The 13,053-nt window shown below is 38.7% G+C and overlaps 1 long non-coding RNA gene across 1 annotated transcript in view; it reads left to right on the top strand.

Annotated features, from left to right (window-relative positions):
• Window positions 1-12,487, top strand: part of LOC129478355 (uncharacterized) — a 108,464-nt gene extending 95,977 nt beyond the window's left edge. The window contains exons 5-6 of the long non-coding RNA XR_008656409.2: window positions 11,855-11,999; window positions 12,337-12,487. This is a non-coding gene — a long non-coding RNA (uncharacterized lncRNA). The remainder of the gene's footprint in view (window positions 1-11,854; window positions 12,000-12,336) is intronic.
• The last annotated feature ends 566 nt before the right edge of the window (window positions 12,488-13,053 follow it).

Raw genomic sequence — 13,053 nt, 5'->3', positions numbered from 1 at the left:
ACAAACAAGATAACTTTGGAAATCAAACTCTAGGAGTTGTGACTTTCTCCCCCATAGGAGAGAATAACTATATTGTTCTCCACAGACTCCTTTAAGTTAGTTTTAATTCATTTGTAATATGGTCCAATGAGCGGGTCGGTGATTCCGCAGAGGTCTTCTCCCCAACTGCTCCAAATCACTTTCTTTATTAAGATGGTATCTGATACCTAGCTAGTTTTACTTCCTTCCAGGTAGCCATATAGCGCAAAATTATCTTATACGCCATTGATCAACTAAGAGTAAGGAAAATGTATTCCTGGAGCTGTTTCATTATTTTTATTCAGTGTCTGTATCTGCTAGAGGTTTAGACATCAAGTGCCTTGGATAGAAGCGGGTCTCTTACCAACCTAGGGGGTGTCTTCCCTGTATTTGAGCTGTTGGCAGATACAGCCCCATTCTAGCGGGATCCACACACAAAATACATTTCCCCCAAGCAACTGTTTTCATGTTTTTCCTCTGTTCCTGTTGAGCAAATGCCACACAAAATAACCCTCTCCACTGGCATACGGTGAGCCCAGAGCCTCTTGCGGGCTTGGAAGGGGAAGCTCCATAGACTTTCTCTCCAATGTGTCAAGTCAGGGCACATGCAGCCCCAGTTACGAGATAAATGGTGGTGTGGGAACAAGTCAGCTGAGCCAACAACTGCCCGAGCGCCACAGTCAGTGTCTTTTCTGTAATTATTGCATTTAATACAGCTAGTTACTTGCACAAAAGAGCTTCCGGATACAGCAATTTCCACTGGGGGCTGTTTAGGAATGTACAGGCCCATCATTTAGCCCTGATATTGTTGGGTTGTCAGAATTGATCATAGCTCTTGACGGAACACCTCTAGCTTTTTTTTTTTATGGAGTGCCTCAGAGTGACATTTCACATTGTTTAAGTAGGAGTGATCTGTTAGTTTATATTTTATCTAAAACTGCAGATCAGATGACCTCCCTCAGGGTCTAAATACATGAATCCTTTTCGCATGTTATAATTAATAGTGGAGCCGGGAGAGAAATTCATAACAAGAGGCCGAAGAAACTGGGCAGAGCAGCTTGTCAAAAAGAAGGAAATTCCACTACAGATTAGCTTATTTTTAAGCATGTCAAGCTCTACATACAAACATGATCTATTGCTTCCTTGTAATGTCTGTTTGGGCCCACATGCTCCGGGCGGTGTCAGAGACTGCTGTAAATTTTGTCTGAGTCAGGGCAATTCTGATTGATCTCTGAGTGTAAAATCGATAAGAAGACACTGTCATTTTCTTAAAGGATGAGCTAGAAAAGGAAAATAAATTAAGACTCCACTGAATGTCTATCTCCAGCGCTCATTAATTCAGTGTGGTCTGTACTTTGTTAATGTTATGGCCACAGCTTTAATCTTCCAGGTGCTCTTCCTGTGGCTCCTTGCCAGGGGCCTTTTCTTATGTTATGTATATTTCATCTGAGAGTGGGCAGGGGGATAAAAGGGCTGCCCTCCTTTCTCCCTTAGCTCCTGATTAATCCATTTTATTATTTTAGAGAAATACATCACCATGGATACTGATTAACTTTAAAATGGACAGAGTCATCATCTCTCTCTCTCGCTCTCTCTCTCTGTCTCCTCTCCACTGTCCCCCCTTCATCAGGAGATGTATTCATTTGCCTCGAATAGTTTGAACAAATAATAATTCCAAGCATTTTGCCTTATATAATAAACTCTATGAAGATTAATTCTCTTTCTGTCTTTCTCCCCCCTCCCACCTCTCTCTTTTTTACACCCCCTGCCCCGTCCTTTTTCATCAGGAGATATACTCATTTGTCTACAATAGTTTGGGCAAATAATAACTACCACACCTTTTGCCTTATGCAATCACTCCATGAAGGTTAACTTTCTTCTCTCTCTGTCACTCTCCCTTTGCGGCTCCCTTACCTCTCCTCCTTCCTTCCCCTCCCTCCCCTTCTTCTCTTCCCCATTTCCATCTCCCTGTCCATCATCTCCCTCTATCCTTCTGTTTCTCATCTAAGGCTTTTTTGCCAGACATTTAAAGAGTTGTATTTTTAGATTTCATCAGCTTTAAAACTTCTTGTACATCAAGAGTTTTCCCAGAATGCTTCCATTTTGTGGTTGTGTGTTTTCTCCCATAGGCTCCCAAACGTGTCCTCCAGTTTCAGGTTTTGCATTTTGCTCCTCAGGAGAAGAAGACAAGGAAGGTGGAATGTTCCTTGCCTTATCGGTATTCTGCGTTAAATATCAACATTATAACAATCTATGTTTCTGTCTGCTGCAGAAACTAAGCATCTAGTTTTGTCTAAAACTCTGTCTGGCTTCTGTGAGTGGAGGTGGGGAATCAAGTGTTCTTTAGATATTGCTCATTTCAGACACATTCTAAACACCTTTCTCAAAAGTCATAGCTCCAATAATTGTTCATGGAAATCCATCAATCGAAGGTTGGTTCCAGAAGCTTTTTGTTTGTGAAAACTTACAGAGATAATGCAAAATTTTGTTATGTTTTTCAAAACTGCAAAGTCCAAAAAGAAGGGAGAGATGGTTAAAAAAATCTGGATCTATGTGCTTCAAAGGCATTAAATTCATATTCATGAAGGGTGTTTGCTTTCTTTAACAAAGCCTAGCACATGCCAATTAATTATTTCTCAGGGAAAGGTCACTTAAGGGACTAAGTCTGTATCTCCATCTTCCTAACTGAGCATACTAAATGAATAGATTTGCACATTTAATCTAGAAGCGACAAACATTTGGCCTTGAAAGTATTTGTCACATTTATCTTCTTTAGAACATTAGTCTTTACTTGTTATGGGGATCACGAAATAATGAAATAACATTTTGAAATTTATAAATAATATGCAAGCATTTTAGGATGAAATTTGAGAGGAAAATGCGTACTCAGGTAATATACTTACTATTTATTTCCCCCCATTGCCACCATCAGTATAGTGCCACCATAATTCTTTACAAAGGAGACTGCTCTCAGAGAGCCGATAGGCATCAACTGGAAGTGATCACTTATATTTTTTTAAATTTTTGTTTCTTAGACCTAAAAATGTAAGTTATTTTTCTTGAAGATTGTTTACGAAGTTGGACCGAAATAAGAAGTTTGATGAGACAATTAAATGGTTATTTTGTAACTGTGGAAATCCACAGTTTGCTCAGGGGCACCCTCACCCAAGTATTCATTCACTCCTGCCTACCGTGTGCCTGGCACTCTGTCTTATATGCTAGAAAACAAAGGGAATGAATGGGAAAGCTTTCTAGCGTATTTCTTCACGTAAACATTAGAGATGACACCTTCCCCACAGGGTTACTATGAGGATTACATGAAAAAAAGAGATGTATAAAACAACTAACATATAGTTGGGTTTTAATAGTAATAGTTTCTCTTCCCTTCATTTATTGACTGGGTGGCCTTAGGCAAATCATTTATTGAAGAACTTCAGTTTTCTCATCTATAAAAATGAGATAATAATTTTTACCACGCGGAATTGTGAAAATGAGTAATAATGTGTTTTTGTGGCAGCCCATGATACATTTAAGCTACTTAAATATCATTATTATTATTATTATTAAGACAGAGTCTCACTCTGTCCCCGAGGCTAGAATGCACTACTGCAATCTCAGCTCACTGCAACCTCTGCCTCCTGGGTTCAAGCGATTCTCTTGCCTCAGCATCCTGAGTAGCTGGGACTTATATGTACTACATACATATAGGTATGTGCCACAACGCCTGGCTAATTTTTTGTGGAGATGGGGTTTTGCCATGTTGGCCAAGCTGGTCTTGAACTCCTGACCTCAGGTGATCTGCTGGGATTACAGTGCTGGGATTACAGGGGTGAGCCATTGTGCCTGGCTTTATTATTCCTACTTTTTTTAGGTCCAAAGGGTCTATAGGACCTCCACTTGAAGATTTATGTTAGGGTGTTGAAAATACAAAGTTGTGGTAACTCACAAATTTTAGAACTTTAAATACATAAAACAAATATTTGGAATATATTATATTCACAAACAATTATGAGTAGGGATGAGATGAATTTAGAAATGGCTAAGACATCTTTTGCAAGGTTGTTTTCAGATCATTACTGATATTTCTGCATTCACAGCTTGTGTGTTAGCTGGACTTTCATAATTGAATAAGGCTTTGGTAGAAAGGAGGCCTTTTGGAATTTTGGCATAGGCATTGTGGGGAGAAAGTTACTTGCAATGTAAATGGTGGCCAATGTAAATGGTATGTCTTTCCCACCACAGACATCAGAGACTTCCTTTTGGCCAGAAAACTCAAAGAGGTGAGGCATGTGGAAAGTCTATTAGTTCAAACACAGTACCTGAACTACACTAAATTTTCTCAATGCCATTGACAGACTTAGGAAAGGATTATTTTTCTCAATATGTATCTAAAATTTAAATATACATTTACTTTGACTCAGCAATAATTCTTTTAGAAATTTAGCCAGAGAAGATAATTCCACAAGTGTACATAGATGTACAAACAGGGTTATTCACTGCAGTCTTGCTTAAGGAAAAAATCTAATTGCTTTTTCATAAGTGATTAAAAATAAGTTATGATTTGTAAATGCAATTGAATCTTATGCATATATTTAAAATGTTTATCGTGCTTTATAATTCTTGATATCCGGGACATATTACTGAGATTATATGGAAGAATGATCACTAAAATGTAAACAACAGTTATCTCCTATGGATGGAGTTTCAGTTGATAACCTCTGTGATTCTCTGCATTGTTTGAATTTTCACAACGATTATTCTTTTTATAATCACAAAAAAAATTTATCATTTTTGGAGAAAAAGGTATACCTCTATATTTGTTGGTTGGGTGGTTTTAATCTAGGTCAGTGGAAATGTGAAATGATTTTTCTTTGGGATTCTGGGATACATCTCCTAATTGTCTTTTCAGGTTCTAGCCCAGCATGTTAGCTTATTTTTCTCTCTACCTTTTAGCCATCCCAACATTTTCCACTGACAGACAAATCTGAGAAACGTGAGTTTTCTTCAGTTCCTTTGCCTCCTGATCTGGAGATTTCATTTCATGCTCATGCTATTAATTACATGGGCTTAGCATGATTATTTGTTAGTCAGGCTTGAATTGTCACTCTGATTGACCCTACCTGGGCCCTGATCAAGGAAAGGGGAAGAGGCTGGGCACGGTGGCTCACGCCTGTAATTCCAGTCCTTTGGGAGGACGAGGGAGGTGGATCACAAGGTCAAGAGATCAAGACCATCCTGGCCAACACAGTGAAACCCCGTCTCTACTAAAATTACAAAAATTAGCTGGGCGTGGTGGCACGCACCTATAGTCCCAGCTACTCAGGAGGCTGAGGCAGGAGAATCGCTTGAACCTGGGAGACGGAGGTTGCAGTGAGCCACGATTGCGCCACTGCACTCCAGCCTGGCAACAGAGCAAGACTCCATCTCAAAAAAAAAAAAAAAAAAAAAAAGAAAAAGAAAAAAGAAAGGGAGAAGAGAGAGAATTCACACATTTTTAGTGAAATAACAGAATCATATTTTTGTAGATTTGGAACATCTTACTTGGTTGCTTATGTGGGAATCCTGTTCCGCCTTAGTCAGCCCAGGCTGCCAAAACAATACACTGTAGACTGGGTGGTTTATCCAACAGGAATTTATGTTTCTGGAGAGTAAAAGTCCAAGATCGAGGTGCCAGCAGAGCCAATGTCTGCTGAGGCATCTCTCCCTCAGTTGCAGGTGGTTGCCTTCCTCACTATGTCCTCATACAAGCTTTCTTTTCTGGGGTGTGGGTAGAGACAGAGAAAAGAAAGTAAGCAGGCTCTCTGGGGTGTCTTATTATAAGGGCACTAATCACATCATGTGGGTTCTACCCTCAAGAACTCATTTAAACCTAATTAACTCCCAAATGCCCCATCTTTAAATACCATCACATCGTGTGTTTGGGCTTCAACATATGAATTTGGTGTGGGGAGAGGGGCACAATTCAATCCATAGCAGCTTGTCAAACCTGAAAAAGTAAGACTGAGCCTGCTAGACTGTCAAAGGACCTGCAGGCTTTGAGGAACACTCAAAATGATTACTTTTGTGTACTCCGTAGGGCCATAGGGAGACTGTATGTGGAAATACAATCCATTCATGTTATTCACAATAATTATGTTCTATAAAGTCACTACAAACACTGAATTAGCAAATACTGAACCATTGCTCCTAGAAGAAATATTAGATTAAGTTCCTTTGAGTCTCTGGCCACAGCATTTTCATCAACCCATCAATATTTAACTTTGTTTTACGTGTGTTTCTGTTTAAAGACACCATATTTAATATATAGTATATTAATTGACATTGAACTCACAGCCAACAGCACTATAACCCATGCCTGTATGAAGTGTATGTAACACACATATTTTCTCTGTAAGGCCCATCACAGCATTGTTGAGCTTAGAACAGTAGAAATCACTGTAGCACTACACCGGAGGGGTCATTTTAAACAATGAAATCACTAACAAAGGTGGAAAACATGTGGTGTAACTTTTGAAGCCAGGCCATGGCTATATTCCCCACCCATTAAATGGAGAAGCAAGTCCCATTTGGACAATGAACTTAAGTGCCTTGACACTTCTTGTGTGTAGTTTCATTAAACATTGCAGCAGCAGTCCCTAGGGGAGCAGTGTTTTTGCCTGTTTGAACCCAATAATGTGTAAATTCTGTCACAGAGAACCATGCACTGAGTCTAAACACTCATATTTTGAAAATATATTTTTGCATTCACCAAGTTCTCTATCATTTCTAAATTTTTATAGCATTATTATCTTCTCATATTTGTCTTCTATCTTCTAGGCTACTATTTATAATTTACACCCCCCCCCCCCGGATTTTAGACAATAAATAAACATTTGAGGCATGTGCTGAAAGTAAGATTTTACCAGGCAAACAAGGAGAAGAGTTTTCGTTTTCAATTGTTTTTTGATGTTTGTTTTGTGCTGAATCAAAGAAGCAAGAAAGAGCTTGGTGTGTCCAGGGATCATAGGTGGTTTGAAGTGACTAGGGCAGTGATTCTCAAGTGCTTTTCTTCATAGCACCCCAGAACTCTGGGTGGCACTCTTTAAGGGATAAAAAGATATAAGGTGACATTAAACAAATCAGCAATAATCATAACCCAACTGGTACTCCTTCATAGAATATTTCCCAGCATGTATAAAAGTGCCCACAGTTATCTCACCACACAAGGGGTTCCTCTTCAGCAATGTGGTTGTATTGGAATAGTATAGTTTACTCCCCTGATGAGGTGTACTCACGAGGCTTGTAAATCTCACTTTAGAGTACACTTTCTTTAGCCTCTTACTGGACACCCCATATCCTCTCAGCTGAATATTCCATCTGACAGGCCATGGCAAAACACAGTGCACATTCCATTGTAACAAAAATTAAGTTTGCACATTTGTCAAAATGGGGTGGCATATCTTGCAGATGCTTGGCAGGATGCCTGTGGGGAATTACTAGGCCCCAGGAGAGGATTGTATGGGGGAATAGAGTAGATGTGGGGGAAAAAGCAACAGCAGCAATAAAGATGACATCCAGGATGTATTGAGAGGCTAATATTGATAAATCTTTATTTACTGGCCGGGCGCGGTGGCTCACGCTTGTAATCCCAGCACTTTGGGAGGCCGAGGCGGGCGGATCACGAGGTCAGGAGATCGAGACCACGGTGAAACTCCATCTCTGCTAAAAAATACAAAAAATTAGCCAGGCGTGGTGGCGGGCGCCTGTAGTCCCAGCTACTCGGAGAGGCTGAGGCAGGAGAATGGCGTGAACCCGGGAGGCGGAGCTTGCAGTGAGCCGAGATTGCGCCACTGCACTCCAGCCTGGGTGACAGAGCGAGACTCCGTCTCAAAAAAAAAAAAAAAAAAAAAAAAAAATCTTTATTTACAGTGTTTCTAATCCTCACAACCACAACAAGCAAACTTGTTGTTATTAGTTTCTTTTTCGGAGGAGGAAAACACGGCTACAAAGGTTAAGTAACTTGTATGCAGCTATAAGAAACAGAACAGGAATCAAACTCAAATTTATCTAGTTCCAGAATCCAGGCTTTTCCCCATTATATCTCTAAAATTAGGTGATACTAGATCAAAAGTAACCTCGTATGCTATCACACTGGGATGTTTAAGTACTACAATCAAAATTTCCTGTGTGTCCTGTGTGGGATAGTAATTCGTCAGGATGGGAAATGTTGTTACTCTAAATTAAGGGCTCTGGAACCCAGGTAGGCTTATAAAATGCTGGATTTCACTAGCCATGCACACGCTCAGGATGCCCATCTCTTGAGCAATAGTTTGCATTTATGAAACCACTGTTTGGTGTTGGGGTGTATTCTGGTGCCACAAAATAGAGCTTCTGTATGTGTGATGCTAAGCTCACCCATTCAGAGATTGAACTCATGACCTTAATCTCATTAGCAATGCCATTCTAGACCCATACTATAGCTTCTTAACCAATCACAGTGATACAGCTATACTTCAAGGATACATAGCAAAGTCCTTCTGATGCATGTTTTGTTCTGCTTTGCTTTTTTAAAAATCTCTTTTTAAGCCAATTTATACTAGGATGTTTAAAATTGCTTAAAGAATTTTACCTATGCATTTGAATGTATAATTAAATATATGTGTATGTGTACATGTACATATATAGAATAAGTTCCCAATTTTATTTTTAAATATGTGCATTTATATATGTATATAATCATGTAGAAAAAAAGGTTGGAAGAAATATAACAAAAGATAAGCATTGATTATATCTGGTGGCAAGATTACTGGTGATTTTAATTTTCTTCTTTATACTTCTCCACATTTTCTAAATTTTCAGTAAGACTATATATTATTTTTATAATAAGAAAAAATGTATATTTTCAATATGTGTTCCCATTACCTAATTTTAAGATTTGTTATATTGATTTTTGTGTTTCAATATGCCTGGCATATGTCCCTTTTGCATATTTTATTCATGGACTAAAATCCTTGTCTGACTTTCACAACTAAATCAGCTTCTTAATGCTGAGAAGAAAAACTAAAATTTACGTTAAGACAGAGTGAATGAGTAATCGTCATTATGCGTAGGAAGTGTTTGGAGTTGTATTTGTTTGTATGCCTGGTGCGTGCGTGTGTGTGTGTGTGAGTGTGTGTGTGTGTGTGTGTTTTGACTATATGATGGGGTTTGAATGAGAAGCAATACAAAACAGAGGTTAGCTCAAGCAAGAGATGGAAGGGGAAACATAGAAAGAAGAGAGTGGGGAATGAAGCCAGAAATGGGTAAAACACAGACAAAAGCTAGGAAAGAAGTGGAGAGTAACAGCTAGTGAATGTAAGGGTTATACATTTCAGAGCATGCTATAGAAATCTCAAATTCCTGGAGGCTAACTCAGCATATTTCTAATAGAAACTGAGACTATCCTTTCTCTTCCATGTTATTTATATTTTTCTTTGTTGTTAGTCTCCATGATCCTTTTTACATAAAGTTTCAGCCTCTGTAGCTGTTAATATGAACAGAAGCCTACTGCTTTAGACAATTACAGTCCTATAACATAAGTAAATAAGTTTGAATCATGTTATTTTCAAATAATTATATTTTAAGGATACATTGGTTGACTTTATCCATATGATTCTCACAAATATTAAAAGGAAACAAAATAAAGTAGTCATATTTCTAGAATTGTGGAAATTCACTAGTTTTGGTTTATGCAGATTTGTGTAACCTACATTTTTTTGGTGGTGGTGATCCTTTTCTTCTTTTGGGGAGACTTGTACACCTAGGGTCTGGAGTTCACGTGAACCTGAAAATTGGACCAAAACCCCTAAGATTACTTAGGCTTTCCTGGCTTTCACTCAAAATTATGAAGCTGCCTTGCTTCTCATCAGCCTGCTCATCATGTGCAGAATTATTTCCCATTATTTTGTTTACATGCATAAGTGCTTCCCCAATTTTTGTGTATGAAAAGATGAGTCCTTTAGACTGAGAAATGGGATTTCTGTTTTTGTTAGTTATTAAATACAGGAAAAGTTACACTGTCATATTTGCAGAGTATTTTCCTCTGGGAATTTTGGGGAAAAAAAAAAGTAACTCTATCTTTTGAGAAACAAGTTACACTTTGTCCTGGCCAAGACAAGTCTTCCAAACAAAGGGGAAAAACAGCTACAGTGTTTAATGTTGTTTGGATTCTACATGAAGGCAGAAGTATGATCACCCAGACTTATTTCATGACAAAATTCAGTTCAACAAACACTCACTGAGGACTTGGTAATGTGTATGTCACTATGGTCGTGCTAGAAATTCAAAAACAAACCCAACGTGACCAAGTCCTGCAGGAGCCAAGTGTTGTGGAGAAGACAGATGCAGAGACATGTAAGTTAAGAAAACTAAGTTATCTGAGCTGATTTAGAATATAACACAGATGAAAGGGCAACCGAGTCTTCCATTAGGCGCTTCTCCAGTTATTACCAACCAACCAGACAAGTAAAACTGCGTGGCTTATTTTTCTTCCATCTCTCTGAACTTTTCGTGGTATGTTTATTCTAAAACTTCAAAAAAATTAAGAATCTTTTTAAGTGTCTTTGAGGGTTAATTGTTGAAGTATATTCTCCACACTGGAGACACCCTAGAACATCAGTTTTCAAACTTTTTAAATTGAATCCCTTTTCCAAAAACAAGATTTTACATGAAAAGTCAAAATACAAAACACATAAAGGCAGTGCTAATCCAGCTTCACTTCCCTCCTCTCCTCACGTTCCATGGCATAGCTCTAGGACCAGGCTCAGCAGGAGGCATTTTGAACCCATAGCCCTAGAAATCACAAAATATTTAACTTATGTACTTTATTTTTCTATTCTATGCCAATTTCATAACAATTCTAATTTTTAACATTTTATATTTTGTATATGTGTTTCTATAGTTATATGCATATTTGCTACTTTAAATTTATTTTATGTTATCTTGAGCACAAGAGACCAGAGGTTCAGCCAGGCGCGGTGGGTCACGCCTGTAATCCCAGCACTTTGGGAGGCTGAGGTGGGTGGATCACCTGAGGTCAGGAGTTTAAGACCAGCCTGACCAACATGGAGAAACGCTGTCTCTACTAAAAATACAAAATTAGCCGGTCGTGGTGGCACATGCTTGTAATCCCAGCTACTCGGGAGGCTGAGGCAGAAGAAGAATCATTTGAACCGGGGAGGCAGAGGTTGCAGTGAGCCGAGATCGTGCCATTGCACTCCAGCCTGGGCAACAAGAGCGAAACTCCGTCTCAAAAAAAAAAGAGTCCAGAGGTTCAGTATCACTTGTTTTGAACAACAGACCACTTAACATAACTAAAGGAGCCTCTCAATGCTTTTGATTTGGATAGAAATCTTAAAAAGTAAATCACATTCCCTAATTACATATTTTAAAGAATTTATGGGAAAGATTACATAGTTGCTATCTTCATCAAAATGGTGATGTTACTATTATTAAGAAATCAGTTATTCTGAGGCTGTTTATGGTTTGCAGATGACTGTGGTCTTTAATAGATGTCTCTTCCATTGTTTGCTATTTGGAAATATCCTGCCCACTATCACTTTTAAAGTTAGCTAGGGATAACCTCGTACTTCATTGGAGAAAAGGGTCACTCATACGGGGGAGGTGCCATCTCTACCCCCTCTAAACTCTCCCCTCAAACCCAACCCTTCCACACTGAGTCTGCTCACTTAGATCCCATAATTAGAGTTTCATTCTTTGTGACTCTTAATGTTTTATCCCCTATGGAAATATGAACATCTAGGAGAGAATGCTCATGAGATGGTAATCCACTTTTTATTGGGACTGATTTTTTTTTCAGAAACAGTCATAAGATTTTGACCCAATGGTGAATAGAGAGACATCACAAAGGACACTATACATACTAAGTAGATTTAATATGTCAGAGAAGAGGAAAACAGCAGAGACAACAATACATGGTCCAGGGTCTACTTGTACTCTGCAAGGTGTGTTCACATAAAGCTCTTTGTTTGAACTGTATCATTGAAATACCAGCCAGATGGCTTCAGAATGTTCTTCTCTAATTAGAATTTCTCAATTTGGGCACAATTGCTGGACTTGGGTTGAATAATTCTTTGTTGTGAGGTTGTCCTGTGAATTGCAGGATGTTTATCAGCATTTCTGGCCTTTATCCACTAGATGCCAGTAGCATATGCCCCATGCTCCCAGTTGTCACAACGAAAAATATCTCCAGACTTTGCCAAATGTCTCCTGGGGGGCACTATCACCCCTGATTGAGAAGCACTGGTCTAAGATAATCTGTGTTTTTCTCTTCCTCCCTAGGGGTTGAGGCCTCATCAGGATTTCTTCAAAACCATATTGAGCAGCTGCATATTTACTTTAAACCATTGTCTCCTCATCTCTAGCCTACTCTTCAGTTCTCAATCAGTATGATGACTCTTTTAGTCCCAAAATTTTATAGCTACCCATCACACCTAACCATTGTTACTAAGCATAATCTTTGCAACATGACTGAAGCCAAGAAGAGAGGATTTCTCAGCTAGATAGGAAATTGAGCACAGACACTATGCTCAGTCCTTTGACCATAGTAATTCATTAGTTTTCAACTGGTCTGCCAGATGATATAGTGACCGTCAAAATCCAGTTTTCCACTTCATCTGACAACTCATAATTTTGTGTTTGTGCGTATTTGTTAACAAAATAACCTAATATGGTATAAATAATTAGTTCTCCTTTGAAGATCAAGGGTTAGTATCTGATTTTAAATAAGTTGTTTCATTTATGGTGTTGAGTTCAGGATAACTATGATACAATGACATCACAGCAATTATATTTAGCACATCTAGATTCTGCTCAGGACAGCACAAACCCACAGGTAGCACTATGCTGATAAAAGTACCAAATCATAGTGTTCTAGGTTCTAAACAGGGCCATGCAGGATCTTAATGCAGAGAGACTCAGGCTTCACTTGTCAGCAGAAACCCTAAATTATGGTAGAGAAGACAATAGAAGGTTGAAACAGAAGCAATGTTGTAGAGA

Source organism: Symphalangus syndactylus, chromosome 3 (assembly GCF_028878055.3).
Source record: "Symphalangus syndactylus isolate Jambi chromosome 3, NHGRI_mSymSyn1-v2.1_pri, whole genome shotgun sequence".
Taxonomy (NCBI): domain Eukaryota; kingdom Metazoa; phylum Chordata; class Mammalia; order Primates; family Hylobatidae; genus Symphalangus; species Symphalangus syndactylus.
This window is presented reverse-complemented; position numbering and strand designations above follow the sequence as displayed.